Source organism: Sus scrofa, chromosome 11, assembly GCF_000003025.6.
Source record: "Sus scrofa isolate TJ Tabasco breed Duroc chromosome 11, Sscrofa11.1, whole genome shotgun sequence".
NCBI lineage: Eukaryota > Metazoa > Chordata > Mammalia > Artiodactyla > Suidae > Sus > Sus scrofa.
The window spans coordinates 22,369,842-22,393,885 of NC_010453.5; the positions used below are offsets into that span (position 1 = coordinate 22,369,842).

At 46.4% G+C, this 24,044-nt stretch overlaps 1 long non-coding RNA gene across 1 annotated transcript; it reads left to right on the forward strand.

Moving 5' to 3' along the window:
• LOC110255767 lies at positions 6,492–13,078 on the forward strand. Its single transcript, XR_002336576.1, has 3 exons — positions 6,492–6,670; positions 11,911–12,023; positions 12,568–13,078. It is a non-coding gene; the product is annotated as an uncharacterized LOC110255767 (long non-coding RNA).

A 24,044-nucleotide genomic window follows, 5' to 3' on the forward strand; every position in this document is an offset into this window, starting at 1 on the left:
CCCTAGCCTGGGAACCTCCATATGCTGCAGAAGCGGGCCTAGAAAAGGCAAAAAGACAAAAAAAAAAAAAAAAAAAAAGAAAAAGAAAAAAGAAAAGGCAGAAAGGTCTGAGTGAACCTCTGCCCCCATCATCTCGGAATCATTGTAAGTCCAGGCCAAGCGGCTCCCTGGACTGTGTGCCTCCCTCTGAGCAGATCTTCCTTCTCCTTCCCATTCAGACGTCAGGCACTGTTGGATAAACAGAGTTGTGGAGAGGGGCTGGCCTAGAGCAGTGACAAATGGGATGTGTGGTAGGAGGATGTCCAGAGGCATGCTCACGTCTGTCCCAGGACCTAATTAGGACAAACGGCAGAGAATACACTGAGTGCAAGGCCAACGCCTTCCTCTGAGCCATATGGGGGACATGTTGGGTGAGATCCAAGGGATGTGAGGAAGAAAAAGTCACAGTAATTCTATTTTGTTGCAGAGAGAGAGAGATTTCTGTTTCCATTGAGACCATGAAAGCTTGCGGAGGGTGTCATAAACCCCTCTGTTCCTAACCTCAGGACTCCTCAGGAATCTTCAGAACTGCATCCCAAGAGCCCCCAGGGCTCATGTTCCTTGATAAAGGTCCGTCTCAGCTTTGTTGCCCTCACCTTGCCTGATCAGGAGTTTTCCACGAAGCAATGAGATGGACTCCATGTTCTGATGAGAATATTTGCTTAACATCAGGCTTATACTCTCTCTCTCTCTTTTTTTTTTTTCTAATTCTAGTTCCAATTTGAATTCCCTTTTAAATTTTTTATTAAAATATATGGGAGCCCCCATTGCAGCTCAATGGTAACAAACCTGACTAGTTTCCATAAGGCCTTGGGTTTGATCCCTGGCCTTGCTCAGTGGCTTAAGGATCCGGTGTTTCTGTGACCTGTGGTGTAGGTGGCAGATGTAGCTCAGATCCTGTGTGTTGCTGTGGCTGTGGTGTAGGCCAGCCGCTGTAGCTCCGATTTACCTCTTGGCCTGGGAACTTCCATATGCTGTGGGTGTGGCCCTAAAAAGAAAAAAAAAAGTTATTAAAGCAGAGTTGATTTACAGTGTTCCTTCAATTTCTGCTGTACAGCAGAGTGAATAGAATCTGAGCCTCCAGATTTGCGCGTGTTCTGTCATTGCTACATAGGATGCTGTCTGTTAGGAACATCAAGCCCATAATGAGTCAAGAAAGATAAAAGTTTAAGGATGAGGAAATGGGGAAGGGAAGAGTTGTGTATCTCTAGACAGAGAGGGCTTATGCAAGCCCTCACAGACCTATGAATAAAGCACATGGGGCCTCTGTCCTCCCCACGCAGCCCTCCAGCGTGTCACTGGTAAATCCCAAATGGCTCTGGGACAGCTGCCCCGTGTGGGGACACATGGGAGGAACACTTAATCCCCACTAAGGAGGGGCTGCAGGGCGGAGGGCCAGCCTTAGCACCTCCCGTGGAGGGTTTTCCGTGCCACAGCCTCTTCCTTTACATGCTTGCAAGGAAGAGAGCAGACGTAGAGGACGAAAGAGGGAGAGGCATGTTGGGCAAACGTAGGAGAGGGAGGGTGTTGAAGCGTTGAGCTGAGGGCTTGGCTCCGAGGGGCATGTTCAGAACACTGTGAAAGCTCTTTAAATAGAGCTCTCGCAGGTGGATGCAGGGACGGAGCAAAGCCGCCCTGTGCTCCAGGGAACTAAGTAAATAAGCCTAGACGTCAAATGTCCAGAGCTGGAGAGGGGCTGGGCCGGACCAAGGGCTCCGCAGCAAGTCCCAGAACGTCTTGGGTTTTAATTGCCCTGGGCTATTAGAGGGCATCTGTGGAGTTGCTCACATTTCAGGAAATGTTTTCTGCGTGGGGACCTTTCAGAGGAACATATGCAAGTCCAGCCTCAGCTCTGAACCCGTGCAGCATCTGAGTGGTGATGAGAGCTTCTGAATGGCTTTGGCTTTCTGAAGGGGTCTTGAGGCCCTTCCATGAATTGGCTTCTGAGCCCATGTTTTATATCTTTTCCTTGCAAATGTAAACCCAGGGATTATCATGCTATGACTGAAGTATTGATCTTATAAAAACCAACCCATGACCCCCAGTAAAAAAGCCACACCAACTGGCATCCCTCACCACCTCGCTGTGTTCTTTCCACTCAGAGCACAAGTGTACATAAAGCGAGAACGCAAATACAGGCAAGGGCGGTGTTTGGTTTTTGATGAGACATTAAACCTCAGACAGTCATTAAACTTCTCGAACTTCGTGGCTCCTGTCCAGGTTGGAAAGCAGGTCAAGCAAGTCAAGCCAAGGGGAGGGTGTGTGATCTTTTGTTCTCAGCAGGCTTGGAAGATGGTGTCAGGATTAACGTTTGACTTTGGGTCTTAACTATTTTATGTCTTGGTTCCCTCGCCTACGAACAACACATACATCTCGCCATGAAAGAAGATCTTACTTTGCCATTAGTGGGAAGGGTATAAACTAGTTCCTTTGGAGGGCAGAGCAAAATGGCACAGAGTTTAGGCTCAAGAGCAGCGTGGGCCAGTAGAAGTATGATGGGAGCCCTGAGTGAAGGCATGTGGACTATCAACTTTTCTGGGAGCCACATTAACCAAAAGTAAAAAAAAAAATTAGGTGATGCAAACTATTGCATTTAGAATGGATAAGCAATGAGGTCCTCCTGTATAGCACAGGGAGCTATATCTAATCTCTTGGGTTAGACCATGATGGAAAATACTATAAGAAAAAGAATAAATATATAATACACACATATATATGACTGGGTCACTATGCTGTACAGCAGAAATTGACAGAAAATTGTAAATCATCTATACTTTAATAAAAAAAAACCCAAATAGGTAAAAAGCATTTTAACACCTTTTGAAAAATTCAGTGTGTCCAAAATATTATTTCAACATATCATCAATATCTTAAAAATCATTAATGGGATTTCCCATCGTGGCTCAGCGGAAACAAATCTGACTACCATTGATGAGGATGCAGGTTCCATTCCTGGCCTTGCTCAGTGGGTTAAAGATCTGGCATTGCCCTGAGCTGTGGTGTAGGTCCAAGAAGCAGCTCAGATCCCGTGTTGCTGCTGTGGCTGTAGTGTAGGCCGTCAGCTACAGCTCCAGTTCGACGCCTAGTCTGGGACCCTCCATATGTTGTGGGTGCGGCCCTAAGAAAACAGACAAAAAAAATTATTAATGAGATATTTTACATAACTTTCTTCACACCAAGTTACCAAATATAATGCGTATTTTACACATTAAATTGCACATCTCAATTCAACCGAGCCGTATTTCAAGTAGGCTGTGTTGGGCAGGGCAGACCTAAAGTCAAATTGATTTGACCTAGATGTTGCGCAAGTGACTTAAGCATCATGGCCTTCAGTTTCTACATCTGTAAAATGGGAATGATAATAGGATCTCCCTTAGTGGGTTTGTCATGAAGATAACAGAGTGTATCTGGAAATATACTTTAAGCCCTCAGTGCAGTGACTGGCATATATTTCATCAATCCATGTAAACTCTCAGTATTAGTTTTGGCAAAAGTACACTGGGTAAAAGCGTTGGTTTTTCTCCAAAATATGTTGAATCCAAATCAGATGAAATTGAGTTGAATTTCGAGTTTAGATCTTTTTTGAGGAGACAGAGGTGGAGGACGGCAATTATTTAGCAGCCCAAATCAGGTAAACATATTTGAAACATATCAATCTTTGATTTCATTAAACCAGTAATTTTTAAAATATAAAATGGCCTTTCCCTTATGCTGATGGCAAGGGAAAGCAAGAGTAGTTTTAAATAGTTACCTGCCAATTGTTACCTCACCTCGTCAGAATGATCTAAGGCAATTGAATAGTACATTTACGCCATTTATGAAAGTGCATGCATTTAGATCTTGAGAGGCAGAATTTAGATCTTGGAGCTTTTAAAATAATAAAACACTCAGTGTTAACCTGGAGTTCCTAGCCTTGTTTCCTAATGCAATTTTGCCTTTGGGTGGCAGCCCCATCTGGGGACTTCTGCATTGTCCCCAACCTCAGAGTTTCATTTTAGTGCGTCAGATATTCACCAAAGGTGTAGAGCATTTACTTTGCAGACACAGAGGCCAATGTGTTCTATGATTTTTTTTAGCACCTGTGAATGAGCGTAAGTCAGGTACAAGATTCAATGGGAGGAATAGAGTGGGACCTGGGGGTTAGCAGAGGTAAGCTATTTTACATGGAGGGGATAGGCAACAAGATCCTACTTGGGAGCACAGGGAACTCTATTCAATATCTTGTGATAAACCATAATGCAAAGGATATAAAAAAAGAGTATATATATGTAACTGAATCATTTTTCTGGACAGTAGAAATTAACACAACATTGTTAAATCAGCTATATTTCAGTAAAAATAAATAAATGTAAAAGGTTTTATAAAGTAGCAAGATTCTTTCTTTTTATGGCCACTTTGTCTTTTTTTTTTTAAGGGCCACAGGTGCAGCATAAGGAGGTTCCCAAGCTTGGGGTTGAATTGGAACTCCAGCTGCCAGCCTACACCACAGCCACAGCAATGTCAGATCCGAGCTGAGTCTATGACCTACACCACAGTTCACAGCCATGCTGGATCCTTCACCCCCTGAGTGAGGCCAGGGATCGAACCCATGTCCTCGTGGATGCTAGTCGGGCTCATTGCCATTTAGCTATATTGGGAACATCCACCTTATGCCCTATTTAATAAAGCATATCAATTGCATCCTTGAATCGATTATGGAGATTCTGTTCTCCTCACCATCGTTGGGACTGTCCAGCCAGTTTGACTTTCTCTTATGGTCAGTTACCAGCTAGAGAACATTTCCTTCTGAAAGGAGGGAGATTTACCTAAAAATAAAGCGGTTTCAAAGTTCTTTATCCTAAAACTTGTCTAAATTGTAAAACAAATCACTCAGGAGATTCAATGAATTTTTTGGCCCAGAGAGCTTCAATATTTGACGCTTGAACACTGGGTCCTCCAGCTGTTAAGCCACGTTCATTTGTTTCTGGCTCTGACGTTTTGGAGGATTTTGTGGCCCTCTTTTCCAGACCTAAGTTTAATTGGAGTTAGTCATTTGAGAAAGAACATATAAGCCACCTGAAATTTGGGGGTGAAGGCTGTGATCTCTCTTGCCCCTCAATAGACGAGACTGTCTTTGTGAGGCTTTGTTGATGGTATTTTTACATAAGCAGAGGCTCCATATGGCAGAGGGAAGAAGGCAGGCAGAGGAGCCTGTAACCAGATCGTGTGAAGCGGAGACGAGGACAAAAGCTCCTTTATCTCTTTGCAGTCACTTAGCCTAGAAAAACCTGAGGCCTGAGTGCTGGGGTCCTCACCTCGGTTCTCGCAAGCATTTGAGCTAAACATGGAGGAATGAGGGTTCGTCCCACTGGCCTCAGCCTTCCGTTAGGATTTCTGAGTGGCCTGTGCTTCTCAGATGGAATTCATAAGCACCTTGAATAATTTACCCTTCTTCTCATTCCAGAGATTCTTTAGTTAGGTATTTTCAAAAGTTTCTTTCTTTTAAAGTCATGTGACCCAGGCTACTAGGCGGCCTTCACTAGTTCATCATTTCCATGGCAACCAACTGAAGGATTCATTCAAATCCATTCACAATAAATTTCTTTTTTTTTCTTTTGTGGCATGTGGATGTTTCCGGGCCAGGGACTGAACCCTTGCCACAGCAGCAGCTTAAGCTGCAGCATCAATGCTGGATCCTTAACCTGCCGCACCACAGGGGAACTCCCATCTACAATAACCTTAATGAAGTGGATGTCACATCACTTAAAATAGGAGTCCCTTCTCTATGCCAGAGTTAGGGTCTCTATGCTTCGGATGACTGTCTCTAAAAGAATCCTTTCCTCTCCACTGAAAATGCTTCAAATTTCACTGCCTCCCGCCCCAACCGCTGCCCTGTTTCCTATATTTCATTACATTGTTGTCTTACTACAAAGCAACTGCATATATTATCCAGCTTGTGGACTGTGGAAATCGGGATGGGGCGAGGTGGCAGGGGGAGGCCCACCTGAAGGCATTAGCTGCTACTTAATTTCAGCCAATTATTGCTTTTTGGGAATATGAAGCCATTGCTGCTAATTTTTCTGATTTCATTCTTAAAAAATCAGAAATCCAGGTCTTTAAAAAAAATTTTCCTAATTTAAAAATCCTGGGAGTTCCCTGGTGGCTTACTGAGTTAAGGGCCTGAAGAAGTTTCTGCTGTGGCTCTGGTTACAGTATGGCATGAGTTCGATCCCTGGCCAGAGAATTTCCACACACCATGAGGGGGGATTCTGGCCATAAATTCTTATTAAGCATGCACACCGGTATGCATGTGAATATATGCAGACTGGGTAGAACAAACAATAACAGATGTGTGGTCTAGATGGAAACTGCAGGCCATTGGCTTGAATTCTTTGCTATAGGACATTCTTAGACTGATATGTAAGTCTGGAATTATCTAGGTATTGACCTCTGTTTTTTAAATTTTGTCACAGGAAACAGACCTCAGATTTGCAGATATGTTGTTAGGAATTTACTGAGAACCACTGGAGAATCCAAGAGATGAAATGCATAAGGAGGTTCTCTTAGATCCATGTTGGGAAGAATTTTTTGAGAATCAGAGGTGCAAAAACAGGTTGGAGATACACCATCCAAATGCAATGCTGGAAACTTGGTAAGATCCTAGATTTGCTGGGGGAAAAGAAATAAATTATTTTCAATTGCAGAAATTTAGACAGAAACTGTTTATTAGATGGTATTTAATGTTAATTTCTTAAATATGAGTGATAAGTAGTGCTGTAGTTATATAGGAGAATACCTTTCTTCACTGTACTCTTTTTTTAACTTTTCTGTAGATTTAAAAAAAAGAATTTTTTTTTTTGGTTTTGGCCTTTTTAGAGCTATACCTGCAGCATATGGAAGATCCCAGGCTAGGGGTCTGGAATCAGAGCTGTAGCTGCCAGCCTACATCACAGCCACAGCAGTGTGGGATCTGAGCCGAGTCTGCTACCTATACCACAGCTCATGTCAACACCTGATCCTTAACCCACTGAGTGAGGCCAGGGATCGAACCCGAGTCCTCATGGGTACTAGTCAGGTTTGTTAAATGCTGAGCTATGACGGGATTCCCCCCCCACAATTTTTTTTTTTCCAAAAATTTTTTTTAAGGAGGAGAAAAATAAGATAGGTTTTCAGATGAGATAAGCTGCAAGCTTACTGTCTTGAGAAACATTCAAGTTTATTCACTTGAATTAAGTGGCTTTGGTTTGGCATGTCGATGCAGTGGCTGGCTACCTGGACCTTGATAGATGATTTTTAAGTCCCTTAGTGAGGATCTGCTACAGGCAGGAGCCAAAGCTGCAAATCTAGGAGGCTTTTAATTGTTCCTTTCCTCAAGCCATCCATTTTTGTCTCCTTGCTTAGATGAGATAATTTATGTAAACAAGCCAACAAGCAGAGTTCTAGATACCTGATAGGCACACGCATCAAATGTTATTTTTCTTTTCATTTTCAAAAAACTTACCTATGGGAGTTCCCGTCGTGGCTCAGTGGTTAACAAATCTGACTAGGAATCATAAGGTTGCGGGTTCAATCCCTGGCCTTGCTCAGTGCGTTAGGGATCTGGCGTTAACGTGAGCTGTGGTGTAGGTCGCACGCAGACTCAACTCAGATATGGCGTTGCTGTGGCTGCGTAGCTCTGATTAGATTAGACCCCCAGCCGGGGAACCTCCATATGCCATGGGTGTTCCCCCCCCCCAAAAGTTATCCAGCTCCAAATGTCAATAGTGCCGAGGCTGAGAATCCCTGTGTACCACAGTGATCTCTTTAAAAAATAAAAGTGGGAGTTTTTACATCATCCTGGTTATGAATGTAATCAATTTAGAATTTAAAGAGAAACTTAAAAAAAAAAAAAAGCCAGGGAGCAGGGTGTCTTGGGAAGACAGGGAAGCTCAGTGGTTAACAGTATGGCTGTAAAGCCAGATGGACATGAGCTGGACTCTGGCGTCTGTATTCACTTGTTCTCTGACCTTGAGCAAATGACTTGGCTTCTCTCAGTATCAGTTTCCTCGTTTGCAAAATAGGCATAGTCCTGTTCCTGTCTCACTGGATGGTGATAATTAAACGCGGGGAGCATGTCAAGCATCTGGTACAAAGTAGCCTCCAGAAAGCACGGAATAACCCAAAGCAAGATGGATCCACAGCAGGAAAGAACAGGCCTGGCACGCGAGTGCTGAAGGACTAGCACGACGCTGAGAAAAGGGAGTGTCCATTCTCAAAAATGCTGTCAATCAGCTAGTGCCCTTTGAGGCTCCTGGGCACACAGGCCTTTCTGTGTCCTCCATTTTTTGTTTTTAGGGAATAATGTTCAGCTTCCACGACCTTCGCTGAGTTCCAAAGGGCAGTTGCTCCTCGAGGAAGGGAGGGGATGCAGAGACCAGGGAGGGGCATCCAGAGAGGGCCTAGGGGCAGGGTCCCGGTTCTAACTCAAGGAATGTACCCAACACTATCTTTGAGCCTTTCTGCAGAACTAAAACCCCGACCACGTGGAAGAACTACTTGCTGACGCCTTCTTCATCCTGGGAAGGAGGAGGAGGACCACCAGAACCAGTGCAGGGGCTGCTGAACACCAACCTGAAAAAACAGTGCAAGCTCTCATCTACCCTGATCCTTATCTGCGGCCCTATTTTCCACTCCCCAAGCTATAAAACCACCTCCTAATCTCTCCCAAGAGGGGCACCGTCTTTAAAGCACGTGCCTGCTGTGGCCCCCTTTGCCGGGCAAAGCAACAAAGCCATCTTTTTCTCCTTCACCCCAAACTCTGTGTTTCTATTGGCCGACGGAGGCACACTCAGTATTTGGATGGAATCCCCTCTGAACTCCTGCTTGTGAAATCCTCACAGAAGCTGCCTTGCCACCCAGAACCTCGCCGTCCAAATTCCTGCTGGCTTTGGTTTGCGTTTTTCAATATTTCTCCCTTGAATGTAAATAAACAATCCGCAGTTGGGGCCTGTGGAGGCCGTCACACAAACCAGGCCTTCTCCCCAGGAGCCGGCGGCGCTCAGACGAGGAGGCCCAGAGCTCGTCCCCGCCCCGCCTGCCCCCGGCGCTCCTTAGGAGACGCTTCGGGTCACCTCGGGAAAGCGGCCTGGGCAAATACAGCGGCCCGAGGCAAACAAACCACGAGCCTCCACGTCTAAGACTCAGGGCCTGAGGCCTCAGGAGAAGAACGAGTCGTCACAGGCTGGGAGGTCTCCGGAGGGCGCTTGGTGGCTGGTTTCTGAGAGACGGGGAGAGGGTGGGGGAGAGGGAGAGAAGAGGGGGGAGGAGGGGGAGGGGAGAGGAGGGGGGAGAGGAAGGGAGAAAGGAGGAGGGGAGAGAAGGACCGGAGGAGGGGAAGGGGGAGGGGAGAAGGGGATAGAAGAGGAAGAAGGAGGGGAAGGGGGAAGGGGAGAAGAGGATAGATGGGGAAGGGGGAGAGGAGGGGAAGGAAGAGGAGAAGGAGGAGGGGGGGAGGGGGGGAGGAGAAGGGGGGAGGGAAGAAGAGGATGGGGGAGGGGAGGAGAGGGGAAGGGGGAGGGGAGAAAAGGATGGAGGAGGGGAAGGGGAGGAGGGGAAGGGGGAGGGGAGAAGAGGATAGATGGGAAGGGGGAGAGGAGGGGAAGGAAGAGGCGAAGGAGGAGGGGGAGGGGAGAGGGGGATGCGGAGAGAAGGGTCGGAGGAGGGGTTTCTAGTTTTGTGTCAAGGCTAGAAACACAAATCTCATGTTTTAAAATGACAAAACTTCTCTCCATCTTCTGCTAGCGAATGTAAATGAGCTGAGTCTCAATTTCCCCATCAAACAATTATCCCCTTTCTCCCAGCGCATTGTTCAAAAAAGCACGATGAAGAATAGGAGCTCCTTCTGTCATTATTGGCATGAGTGCTGAGGTGGGCACAGATGATTTTCCTGGTCCACTGGTGGTGAAGCCAGTCAGTGCACATCCTGACAAAGCCGTGTGCCCATCACCTGGTGTGACAAGAGGCAGAGATGATCAAAGCGGCAGGCGTTTGATGAATTTTTTCCATTTGTGTGAGCATTTATTTGAGTCGCAGCAAAGAGACCTGACCTGTCCCCGAGGTCAGACAGCCGGGATTGCCCAGGCTCCCTAAACCAGAGCTGGACGGCACTGAGGAGCAACGCTGTGGCCCGGCTAGGATCCCTGCCTATCAAGTGTCCATGGACAGGTCAACACCTTGACAGAGCCTGGGGTCCATTCCTCTCTTCACGCTCGGCTGCTTGAGTGCAGTTCGAGGTCCCCTCAGTGACAGTTGCCAACATTTTTCAAGAAGCAAACAGACTCAAGCCTGTTCTCCTTCTCCAGCTGGCACTGGGCCAGAAAGTGTTCCTCACAATTCCAGAAGGTATGGTCAGCGCCCTCAGCACAAACAGCAGGGTGACCAAGCTCCAGAGGCTTCAGGGACAAGTCAGCGGTGTTGTTCCAAGCAGCCTTGGTCCAGCAACATATGGCCACTCCATCCTGGAAAAGCTGGGTAGCCTCCGAGAGCACGCTTCCTGCAAGCTTCTTCAAGATCAGAGCTTTTCTTTTCTTTTCTTTTCTTTTGCTTTTCAGGGCCACACTCGCAGCATTTGGAGGTTCCCAGAGTTGAATTGGAGCTGTAGCCGCAGGCCTACACCACAGCCACAGCCACGTGGGACCCAAGCCTCATCTGCAACCTACACTACAACTCATGGGATCCTTAACCCACTGAGTGAGGCCAGGGATCAAACTCACGTCCTCATGGATCCTAGCTGGGATCCTTAACCACTGTTCCACAAAGGGAACTTCCAAGACCAGAGCTTTCTGAGGAGCTGACTTTGTAGCTCACCCCAATGTCTATGCCGCAAACCCAAGTAAAAGCATTTTTTTGGAATGTGTGTGTGAGAGGTCTGATCCAAGGCCCTTCCCAGGGGGCTGTTCACTTCTGGATTCATCTATACACAGCAGCAGCCTCACCAGGGGACTTGTCTGATCTAGCCAATTCCTGCTGGCAGCAGAGCTCCCATTCCTCCGCCCTCCCCGTTCTGAAGTCACAAAGCTGAGCTGTCTCCTCCGGACCCCTGGAAGCTATGAGGGAAGCCAGGCAGGTGGTGGAGGGGGACAGTCAAGCTGGAAACAGCCTTTGCTGGAGCCACAGGGATGAAGAAGCAGGGACAACCACCTGGGGCTGCCACCTGGGGGCCTTCCTGAAGCCAGAGCAGGTCAGGATGCCTGTTTCTGCCTCCAGAGCTTGGGGCCTGAGGATCACATGTCTCTTCATCTCAATGGGGTCCTGGGGGATTCAAGCAGACAACCGCTTCACGCTTCTCACCCCCCAATTTTGCCGATCACTGTTGAGAAAAAAAAATGATATGAATCAAGTAAAAAGGCCCCATTAATATTATTCAGGAGTTCCTGTTGTGGCTCAGCGGGTTAAGAACCCAACTAGTATCCATGAGGATCTGGGTTTGATCCCTGGCTTCTCTCAGTAGGTTACTTCAAGCTACGGTGTAGGTTGCCGAGGTCACTTGGATCCCAAGTTGCTGTGGCTGTGGTGTCGACCAGCAGCGGTAGCTCCGATTCGACTCCCTAGCCTGGGAACTTACATATGCTGCAGGTATGGCCCTAAAAGAAGAAAGCATTATTTCAAGATTCCCCAAGGCTCTGAGCCACTTTTCCAGGCCTCTTGGTGTCGTGCAAGTTCAGCGAATTACTGGGAATCTAGATGCCTCTTTTATTCCAGTTAATCAGATTATATGGACCGATTCAATAGGGCTTGTTAATAACATTCACTTAGGAGCCATGGAGAGTTTTATTAATAAGTCATTATTTTGGGAACTTTAAATGCCTGGCCTTTCAAAGCAATTCCAAATGTTTTTGTCTTGCAAACTTCTAGGCTAAGAAAATGGCTTATACCTGGTGTGTTGCATGCCTACAACGATCAAAGACCTCATTGAAAAAAAAACCGGGAACACGTCCCAAGCCCAAGCTATTGCTTTGCTCTGAAAGGTATGCTCTTCAGTTTTGCTTAGTGTTTTTTTCCTGACCTTTATTTAGAAAAGTTGCAGTTCTGACTGGTTCTTGGGGAAGAAGTACATAATAAACAAAAGAGCCTCCCCTGGGCAATGGATGGATACACGTGGTCTGTTCTTCTCATTTTACTTTATTTTATTTTTGCTTTTTAGGGCATATGGAAGCTCCCAGGCTAGGAGTTGAATGGGAGCTGCGGCTGTCGGCTGCTGCGAGAGCAATGTGGGATCTGAGCCAGGTCTGCAACCTACACCACAGCTCACGGCAATGCCGGATCCTTTACCCCCTGAGCAAGGCCAGGGATTGAACCCACATCCTCATGGTTCCTAGTTGGGTTTGTTACCACTGAGCCACAATGGGAATTCTTCTACTTCTAATTTTAGAGACAGGACCCAGACCTTGTTGCCCAATAGGCTTCCTCATTCAGAGAGGAAATGAGTTAAGGAACTGAGTGAGTAAATATTCAAATCCAGAGGCCTTGACTCAGTCTTCTTCTTGACTTTCCGGATTTAATTAACTCCAGAGATGTCCAAGGTCAATGGCAGTGACTGACCTTGACCATGATGATGGCGCACAGAGGCTGTGAAGTCAGAAGCGTTTGGAGTCCTGCGGTTTCCACGTGGTGAGTTTGGCCAAGCTGTCGACGCTGTGCCTTGATTTCCTCCCGTGTTTTAGGATGAAATGAGGTATCACATGGAAAGTGTTTGGGATCGCCGTCAATGGCAGGTAATGGAACACACGTCTGATTCCTGTTCCCGCTCTGATGGACGGAGCAGCAGGGAGGCAGCTTTACTGAGAGCTCCTGCCTTCAACAGCTTCACTGTGTGGTGGGGGATGAAGGACACAGGAAACAAAATCAGGAGGGCACACAGGGTGTAAGGCAGGTGTCACTGCTCACTGGCATTCACAAGCCAAGCAGGTCACTTAAAAGACGTGGAGGCTGTAACCAGTCCAGGGGAGCCTGAGGCACAGAGGAGACAGGCCTGTCAAAAGGCATTCCAACGCAATGTTCAAAACACTCTCTGGGAGGGAGTTTCCGTTGAGGCTCAGTGGTTAACGAATCTGACTAGGAACCATGAGGTTGCGGGTTCGATCCCTGCCCTTGCTCAGTAGGTTAAGGATCTGGCGTTGCCGTGAGCTGTGGTGTAGGTTGCAGACATGGCTCAGATCCCGAGTTGCTGTGGCTCTGGTGTTGGCCAGCAGCTACAGCTCCGATTCGACCCCTAGCCTGGGAACCTCCATATGCCTCGGGAGTGGCCCAAGAAATGGCCAAAAAAAAAAAAAAAAAAAAAAAAAGACAAAGAAAAAAAAGAAAAGAAAAGAAAAACACACTCTGTGGGCCGTACCAGTCCCTTTGAAGGGCTATATCCTGCCCTTGATCATGTAAGTTAATTACAGTTGGCCCTCTGTTTGTATCTGAGAATGCAGAACCCGGGATACAGAGGGCTGACTGTTCATTGCATGGTGGTATTTGATGCTACTGAAGACTTGAGCATCTGTGGATTTGGGTATCAGAGGGGATCCTGGAATCAATCCCCCATGGATACCGAGGGACAACTGTAACGAGTTTTGAAGGGGAAAGGCAGGTAGGATGGATTAAGATCAATGAGAGAAGAACCGAGGAAACCACCTTAGGGACAAAATGAAAGGTGACAACTTCTGCCCTTTAGACCTGGGATGGTCTGCCCGGTGCCCCGAGAGGACCAGATGTGGAGCCCCCCACTACACTGGGAGCCGCTCCCTGTCACCAGGTTAGCTATGCTCATGCAGGGGCACCTCTGTCTCCCTGGTTTCCTCTTCCTCCTTGGCTTCTTTCCTTCCCTCCTTCTCCTCCTCCTCCTCCTTCTTCTTCCTCTTCTCCTCCTTCTCTATCTCCTTCTCCTTCTTCTTCTATTCTTCTTCTCTCTCTCTTTTTTTTTTTTGTCATCACCTGCCTAATTTTTGTTCAAAGACATTGTCGAGTCTTCAGTGCATCTACAGCAAGTAGAATGGTGCCTAACCTTTAATGGTTAGCCAAGAAATACATGTTAAGTAAACAAGTGAATGATAAGTGAACAAATGAATAAAATGACATGAGGATGACCAAAAGTTTTAAACCTAGCATATGTTTAAGAGCTTTGTGGGAGAGCAAGACAAATGAAATATAACTCTCTCAGTAATAATAGTCACGTATGTTTAATAAATAATCTGTACTAGACACTGTAAGGATGCAATAATATAGCACTAATACTACTTATTAGTAGTAACACTATTTGTTACCCTCGTAGTCATTCAGTAACCTTCTTCTATTTCCCCCCGCCTCCTCATTCTCCTCCTCCTCCTCCTTCTTCTCCTTTGATGGGGATACCTGGCTTTATTAGAGAAAGCCAGGATTACAAAGGACTTAAGAGTTGGTATCGGGCCCATCCTCCTTTTTTAAAAATTTATTTACTTATTTATTTTTGGTCTTGTATCTTCTAGGGCTGCACCCGCGGCATATGGAGGTTCCCAGGCTAGGGGTCTAATTGGAGATGTTGCTGCCGGCCTACACCACAGCTCACAGCAACGCCAGATCCTTAACCCACTGAGGGAGGCCAGGGATTGAACCTGCATCCTCAGGGACACTAGGTTGGGTTCTTAATCTGCTGAGCCACAACAGGACCTCCTACAGAAGAGTTTTGAGGCATCTGCATGTCTTGATTCAGACAAGTGAATGTCTGTAGACAATTCTTGGCTAAATTGGTGGACAGGTTGAGGTCGACTCAATAGTAAGTACATACAAAACTAAGCAAAGAAAAAACTGATTAACTTTTGGAAAAACAACATTGTGCAGAAAATAACTGGGAATAATGTTACTATAATCATGTAACCACTGATTATTGATCTATCCAGAGTTCACACCCACACATGGCTAGACTGATAGATAACAGAGTGATATGTGTTGATGTTGAGAAAGAGCTAAAATCTCATCTTGCCTAGTGGAAAGACAAAATATAATGATTTTAACTAAAAAAAAAAAAAGAAAGAGAGAGAGGAAGTAATCTCAATAGTCTGATTTAATAAAAAGCCAGAAAAATATTAGGTGGAAAAATATATAAATAAGCTATTAGGGATATTAAGGTTAATGGTAAGAGGACCAGATTAAAAAAGTAAGAAAGTGGCTGCCTCTGGCAAGGAAAAAAAAAAAAAAAAGAGGATGGGTGTGACTTCTGCCGCTTTCTGTAAAATGCCTTGTAAGACTCTCACTCTTTAAATGTATGCGCGCTTCCCTTGAATAAAAAGAAACAAAACACACAGATGTGACTCGCATATCCACCAGCGATTTTATCTTTGACGATTTAATCTACACCTATTGCTGCAGTTTTATGTATTACTCACTGGAAATAATGCACTGTTTTTGCACGGTGTACCAGTGACGTCCCCAACTGCGTTACTTTCTTCAGTAGCATGTGCTTTTCCATGTGTTGGAAATTCAGTTTGGAATTGTGTTTTGGGTTACTCCTCTTGAAGCTCCCCTTTCGCATCAGCAGAGAGCTCACTTCATTTGGCTTTCCTGGAAATAGCTCATCTCTCGTCTGGCCTTTGCAGGTTTCCTTAACAGACACCTCCAGTTTTTGAGATGTTTCTGGGTCTGCGGGAGGCATATTTGTCCTGTTTGTTTTGCGTCTCCATTTGTGTTACTGTTTGATGGTGAAATTACGCCTAAATATGTGCAATCGAAGGGAGAAACTTGAAGATAGCCAAAGGTTAGAAGTGTGTTTATATGTTAAGAACAGAAAGTACATGTATCAGAGGTTGTCCTAAGGACAGTCAGAGATGAAGTTAAAGATATTCATATAGGAGTTCCCGTCGTGGCTCAGTGGTTAGCGAATCCGACCAGGAACCATGAGGTTGCCGGTTCGATTCCTGGCCTTGCTCAGTGGGTTAAGGATCCAGCGTTGCTGTGAGCTGTGGTGTAGGTTGCAGATGTGGCTCGGATCCCGAGTCGCTCTGGCTGTGGTATAGGCTGGCGGCTACAGCTCCGATTCGACCCCTAGCCTGGGAACCTCCATATGCTACAGGTGCGGCCCAAGAAATGGCAAAAAGACAAAAAAAAAAAAAAGATATTCATATAAAGAGGTCCCTCAAAGCCTTATTTATGACAGAAAAACATCATAATGCCCTTAATGTCTTACTAGAGAAGCCTACAGTACCTTCAAAAGATGGACCTGGATGTGGCCATTAGGCAGCATCTTAAGGAGAATATCAATTGGTATGGAAATTTTATAATCCGTTGCTAAATGAAATAAGTAGACCCAAAGACCTTATGTCTCTGCATAGTTTGTGAAAGAAATTATCTATCTGTATACACGTAAAAGAAAGGAAAAGTATGTATTAAAATACTTACAGTGGCCATTGTTGGCAAGAACATTTAAATGATTTTTATTTTTTCCATTATAGCAGGTTTACAGTGTTCTGTCAATTTTCTACTGTACAGCAAGGTGACCCAGTCACATATACATGTACACATTCTTTTTCTCGCATTATCCTCCATCATGCTCCACCATAAGGGACTAGATATAGTTCCCAGGGCTATACAGCAGGATCTCATTGCTAATCCATTCCAAAGGCAATCGTTTGCATCTGTTAACCCCAAATTCCCAGCCCATCCCACTTCCTTCCCCTCCCCCTTGGCAACCACAAGTCTCTTCTCCAAGTCCATGATTTTCTTTTCTGTGGAAAGGTTCATTTGTGCCATAGGTTAGATTGCAGATATTAGTGATATCATATGGTATTTGTCTTTCTCTTTCTGACTTACTCCACTTAGTATGAGAGTTTTGAGTTCCATCCAGGCAAGTGAAATCTTAAGTGACCTTTGCTTTGTCATCTTGTTTCCCAAACTTTCTCCATGAAGCATGAATACATCCTATAATATATTAGGGGGATACATTAGGGGGAAAGTGTCGGTTTAAAAACCAAATCATACAGATTTATTTATTTTTGCCACTGAGAAGGATTGGCTTTTTGGGAATTAAGATTATTGGAGGAAAAAGAGTTGAAATTCTTTGATGGATACTATCTTTTCCATGGTTTGGGATTTGGGAGGTGGACATATTTGGGGCCAATTGTGTTATTTGTTCTGGTCGCGTGAGCAGACTTGTTTCTTATCTTAGCCTGGATTCTTCAGATGATTGCCATTTTAGAGTAGTTTATAACAGTATGGCTACTCAAACCAGTCTAAGGTATCAGATTGAATCGATTTGCTGTTTGACTTAAATCTCAAAGACTCTCTAATTGGAGAGCTAGGTAACTTGCCAGTTCCTCGGCACTTAGAAGATTAGCCTCCCTATATGTCCTTCCCCAACCTGCTTAGACAAGAGACTTTTTGTTACCATATAAATCTTTAATGCTACGCTTGAAGCAGCGATTACAAGGATGCTGAAATTTAGGAAAAGGCTCACACCAGGCTGCAGAGGGGAGGGTGCAGAAATGCTATCTGTAACAGCAGCTAAAACGGTGCCAGTGGAAGGGGGCTTGAAATGACAGCTGACACTTGTTTAACGGCCTACAAGCTGCCGGTGCCCTGGGCTGGCTGGAGAATGGTCCAGGGTGGTAAGCAGGCAAGAGACTGATGATTTCCTGCTTTGATACCCCCAATGTTAGACCAATAACTCTGCGTGAGAGAGGATGATAGCTGGATTTTAGAGTCATCTGAGCTTAGCCATCTGAGCGCTTAAAAATCAAGCTCCTTGAAACATAAAGCCATGTTTGTCCACCAAGCATCCCTAGAGACACACCCCGAGTGACTTTAAATCAGTTGAGATTCTGACGGTGGTGTATCTGAAAGTTTAAAACAATCACAAGTGGGATTCTTTCTTTTCTTTTCTTTTTTTGGCCACTCCCATGACATGTGGAATTTCCCTGGCCAGGGAGCGAACCCACACCACAGCAGAAAACTGAACTGCTGCAGTGACAATGTCAGATCCCTGGATCCTTAACCCGCTGCACAGCAAGGGAAATCCACTCCACAAGAGTGATTTTTCACTCACAGTCTCATCCAAAGAGTTGTGTTTGTGGGGCCTTGGGAGAGGTACTCACAGCAATGCCAGCTCCTTAACCCACAGGTCGAGGCCAGGGATGGAACCCACATCCTCACAGACACTAATGCTGGGTTCTTAACCCACTGAGCCACAACGCAAACTCCAAATATTGTATGTGCTTTACCAAAATTACAAAATAAACATACAAATTTTAAAAATATATTAGGGAGTTCCTGTTGTGGTGCAGCGGAAATGAATCCGACTAGGAACCATGAGGTTGGGGGTGCGATCCCTGGCCTCGACCTGTGGGTTACGGATCCTGCTGTGGTGTAGGTTGCAGATGCTGCTCGGATCCTGTGTTGCTGTGGCAGTGGTGTAGGCCGGCGGCTGTAGCTCCGATTAGACTCCTAGCCTGGGAACCTCCATGTGCCGCGGGTGCGGCCCTAAAAGGTGAAAAGACAAAAACAAAACAAAACAAAACAAAAATAAATAAATAAAATATTAAAGAAGAGAGCTCATGAACTTGCTTGGAGTAAAGGTCTGTAGGTTCCTGGTTCTGTTACTGCTGGTCACTCGACCCTCGCCAAGTAGGACGGTGGGAGACACGGGTGTGGCCATGAGGCCGTCCTGGGGCAGGTCCGGGCTGCCCCCTCCACACACCCGTTTCCAGGTCTGTGCTCACAGGCCTGATGCGCCGCCTGAGAACTTCGCTTCCAGGATCCTTGTCTTCAGGTCTGGCGCTCATCTAGGCGGAATGACGAACAGTTCTCAGAGAAGTCCTCTCTCAAAGCCTATGAAACGTTCCCCCTTATTTCTCTTTTGCTTCTACAAAGAAAAAGCTGTAGCTTTTGCCCAGTCCCCGTGTACAACGCGCAGGCGCCATGAGCACCCACCAAGGAGGACCCCTGCCGGGTCCCCTCACCCCCAACCCCAAGAATGCTTGCCCATGGAACCCAGGAAGTCTGTCCAGAAGTCATCTGCTCCACTGGCAGGCCTGGGCCCCTGGACCACCTCGACCCCAAGTGGTGCCAGGTCATCAAAATGGATTGCTGACTCTCAGAACTAAAAGCCGGAGGTGATCAGAGCCCCGTGGGCAGAGCCGCGCTGAATGAATTCACGGTTGTGCCCCCGGGCGGCCCGGGAGCTTGGACGCATCACAGCAGCGCGCTGGGGGTGCTCCAACCCAAACAGATTTGTAACAGTGGCACAGGCAGCAGGACCGCCAGGGCAGCCTTTGTGTCCGACAAATGAGGCCTCAGTGGGGACAAAGGGGGCTCTTAGGGCTCATTCTGTTTTGGCTGCTTTCGAGCCAGCAAGAGCCAGGGGACTTATTTTGTCGGGACGAGGAAAACAAAAGTGATTTATTTCATCCTGCACCCTGGCCACGGTCTTCGTGGTGGACCAAGGCGGGGATGCTTGACGGTGAGCGAGCCTTACAGACACCAATGACAGAGGGCCTCCTAAGGGCCAGGGACTATTCTAGGTACCGACACGTGCTGCCTAATTTAATCCTCCCAACAATGCTGCGATGGGGGGATTATCCTCGCTGGAGTCATGTGGGAACGGAGACCGGGAGAGGCCAAGGTCACACACCGAGTTCACAAGGGGGCTGGACCAGCATTCAGGCCCGGGCTTGGCTCCCTCCCGGTTCGACTGCTGTCCCCTACGTGGACCGGATCCTGCTGTCTGATGAGCCCAAGGTAGTTCTCTCCTCCACCCTGTCATCTCCAGAGATGCTCATCCATCTAGAAGGCCCAGAATGTTCTTGAGGGTCAACAAACACTTAGAGCCAATGGAACAAAACCAAAAAGATACGAGGGGATTGAAAGGCACAGAGATTTTCTTTTTTTTATTGAAAAAAATTTAGGTTAAAACATTTTTTTTGCAGTATCTTTTTTTCCCTTCACTTTTTAGGGCTACACCCGCAACATATGGAGGTTCCCAGGCTAGGGGTCGAATCGGAGCTGTAGCCACCAGCCTATACCACAGCCACATCAACATGGGATCCTAGCCACATCTGCGACCTACACCACAGCTCACGGCAATGCCAGCTCCTTAACCCAATGAACGAGGCCAGGGATCAAACCTGCAACCTCATGGTTACTAGTCCGATTCGTTTCTGCCACTTCACATCAGGAACTCCTGCAATATCTTAATTTTTTTTTATTATAGTAGATTTACAATGTACAGCAAAGTGACCCAGGTATACAAATCTGTATACATTCTTTTTCTCACACTGTCTTCCATAACGTTCTATCCCAAGTGATTGGATATAGTTCCCTATGCTGTACAGTAGGCCCTCTTTGCTTCCCCATTCTAAATGTAATAGTTTGCATCTACTAACCCCAAACTGCCAGTCCATCCCACTCCCTCCCCTCTCTCCTTTGGCAAACACAAGTCTGTTCTCCGTGTTTGTGAATCTATTTCTGGTCTGTAGGTAGGTTCATTCGTGCCGTATTTTAGATTCCACATATAAATGATATCACGTGGTATTTGTCTTTCTCTCTCTGACTTACTTCACTTAGTATGAGAATCTCTAGTTCCATCCATTGTTGCTACACAGGGCATTGGTTTGTTCTTTTTTATGGCTGGGTGGTATTCCATTGCGTATATGTACCACATTTGAGATTTTCTTCTAAAAGCCATGGAAAATGTCCTGGCTTTACTACAAGGAAGTTGCTATAAGCTTTTGTAAAAAAAAAAAAAAAAATGTTGGAATAAAGAGAAATGAGGTCAAAGTTTCTATTCATAATTGAGCCAGCAGCTGCCTCCCCTCACATACAGATCCCATAAGGACCGGAAGCTCCAGCTAAACATGGTCCTCCAGTTTTTCACTGCTAATTGGTTCCAATCCCTGGAAACAAACTTATGTATCCTAACGTTCACCCTTCCCCATCCAGATGCCACCAATTCAGCGTTTGTGGCTTTTCCTAAAGAAGGGCCCTGGGCAACTGATCTCTCCTTTATCATTTTGTTATGGGCCCGGAAAATGAGGCGACCTTTCAATACAGCTTGTCAGCACATCAAAATGCCAAATAAGAAACTCTGGCACAGCGTGTATGAATCCAGAATTCCCCTCCACATCCCCATTTATTCTCTGTCGGGGCCCCTTGATGCCGGGTGAGATGTGCTGCTAATGTATCAGTTCACTGAGTTTCATACACAGACATCGCCCATCTCACCAACCACTTGAGTCACATTTTTCCACTGACATTTTAGGCAGAATCCAAACACTGGCTTAGGGAACAGGGTATATAGTTGTTCCAGGTTTCCAACTGTACTTCTTTTGGGGGCGGTGATGGGTCACTGCAGCAAAGCCATTGTCCTCGTGGTTCTCTATTTCTGCGGACTCTTGGGGACAAGATCATAAACCAAAGGCTGAAGAGTCAAGAGGAGAGACTGTCCAGGTCTGGGGCCCTCCCCGGGCTGAACCTGATAGCACCCTCTGCCTTTTTTTTTTGTCTTTTCTAGGGCTGCACATGTGGCATGTGGCGGTTCCTAGGCTAGGGGTCTAATCGGAGCTATAGCCACTGGCCTATACCAGAGCCACAGCAACTCGGGATCCCAGCTGCATCTGTGACCTACACCACAGCTCACGGCAACGCTGGACCCTTAACCCACTGAGCAAGGCCAGGGATCGAACCCGTGTGCTCATGGATACTGGTTGGGTTGGTTAATCACTGAGCCACGACAGGAACTCTTGCGTTTCATTTTAAATGTGATGGGAAATCTCTGGAAGTTTAAGCACAGAGCGGGTTCCATCCCCAGGATGAAACTCCCTGGATTTGAGGGGCTTTGGGTTTTTTGTTTGTTTCTTTTTCTTTTTGGATATGCCCACAGCATGCAGATGTCCCTGGGCCAGGGATCGAACCCAGGCTACAGCAGTGACAACCCAGATCCTTAAACCACTGAGCCACAAGGAAATTCCTGAGGGGCTTGAGAGTCTTCCGGCCAGGTTGTCGGTTTGAGTCAGCACCACCCACACTTTTACAGGAAGAGGAGAATGTTTTAACGAGTCTTTGAGATGGCTTCCACAACCTCATTTTCGGAATTGGACAAGGAAAATACAGTTTCCTTGTAGCTGTTTTTTTTTTTTTTTTTTTTTTTTTTGCTATTTCTTGGGCCGCCTCCGCAGCATATGGAGGTTCCCAGGCTAGGGGTCTAATTGGACCTGTAGCCGCCAGGCTACGCCAGAGCCACAGCAACTCGGGATCCGAGCCGCGTCTGCAACCTACACCACAGCTCACGGCAACGCCGGATCGTTAACCCACTGAACAAGGGCAGGGACCGAACCCGCAACCTCATGGTTCCTAGTCGGATTCGTTAACCACTGAGCCACGACGGGAACCCTACACCCTCTGTCTTTTGTCCTTGGTTCTCACTGGTGGATTTTGCACCAGTGACCTTCCTTGTGAAGTTCTCTATAAGCTACCATCCTCCCCACAGGGTCAGTGAAACAATAGATGGAAATTCTTTTCATGAATAAGAGCAAACCGACTCTCAGGCTCAGAAGGGGGATTTACTACAGACAATGGAGAGCTAATTTCAAAACATACTTATTCATGAAATCAGATCCCCTCATGGGTTCTCTCTCAAGCAGCATTTTTGGGGCATACTTGGTGTTTCATTTACACTTGAAATTTGTAGAGTTGCAATTTTAAAGACATCCTGCAAATCCCAGTTTTTGTTTTTTTCCAATTTCTTCCTGACATTGGTTACATTCAGTCGAATTAGTTGAGATGTCCTTGAATATTTCTAGAAAATAAGAAAGTGCATGGGGGAGTTCCCATTGTGGCGCAGTGGTTAACGAATCCGACTAGGAATCATGAGGTTGCGGATTCAATCCCTGGTCTTGCTCAGTGCGTTAAGGATCCGATGTTGCCGTGAGCTATGGTGTAGGTCACAGACGCAGCTTGGATCCTGTGTTGCTGTGGCTGTGGCATAGGCTTGGCAGCTACAGCTCTGATTAGACCCCTAGCCTGGGAACCTCCATATGCCGAGGGAGCAGCCCTAGAAATGGCAAAAAAAAAAAAAAAAGAAAGAAAGAAAAAAGAAAGTGCACAGGGTCCAGGTACCAGAAGGCAGGGTTGAGCCTTATTAAGCGAATGTCCTGCCTCCCAGTTTCTTCTTATAACTCTGAGGGTCTCCTTTGGGAAATGTAGAGCAGGTGAGAAACGCCAGAAGACAGGAAGGCTTGGAAGTTTGAACCACTTGCTCTTTAATGGACAGGGAGCCAGGATGACATCATGGAAAAAGCTTTGGCTTTGGAGTTAGACATGGGTTTGCATCTCAGCCCCATCACATAGCGTGATGGGGACAAGTATGTTTCTGTGTCTCCGTGTGCTCATTTCTAAGATGGGAATAGGGAGTTCTCGTTGTGGCTCAGTGGGTTAAGACCCTGACTAGCATCCATGAGAATGTGGGTTTGATCCCTGGCCTCGCTCAGTGGGTTAAGGATCTGGGGTTGCCACGAGCTGTGGTGTAGGTTGCAGATGTGGCTCGGATCTGGTGTTGCTGTGGTGTAGGCTGGCGGCCACAGCTCCAAATGGACCCCTAGCCTAGGAACCTCCATATGCCACAGGTGTGGCCCTAAAAAGACAGGGAAAATAAAAAAAAAAAAACACCAACTTATTGCCTTGTTGGACCACAGACCTAGAACTTTTTCTGCAGGCAGTGGAAACATTAAAAGCTTTAACGGAGGCATTTACTGGATGAAAAGGATATTTCAAGGAAGATTGATCTTGTACCTTATGGGTTGGAGGAAGCCGAAAATGGAGACAGTGTAGTTAGAAGTTTATTGTAACCGTCTGGGTATGAGACAGTAGAGGCCCCAACAAGAGCCTTGGGGGCGGGATGGGGGAAATGGAAATTAAGTGCTAGAGTCTAGAAACGTTCCAAAGAAAGAATTAATAGAGCTTGCTCAACAGCTGCATTAGAGAAGAAAAGGCAGGGAGATAGAACCCAGAATGCTTCGGAGGGATGGCTCCTGGGTGATAAGGAG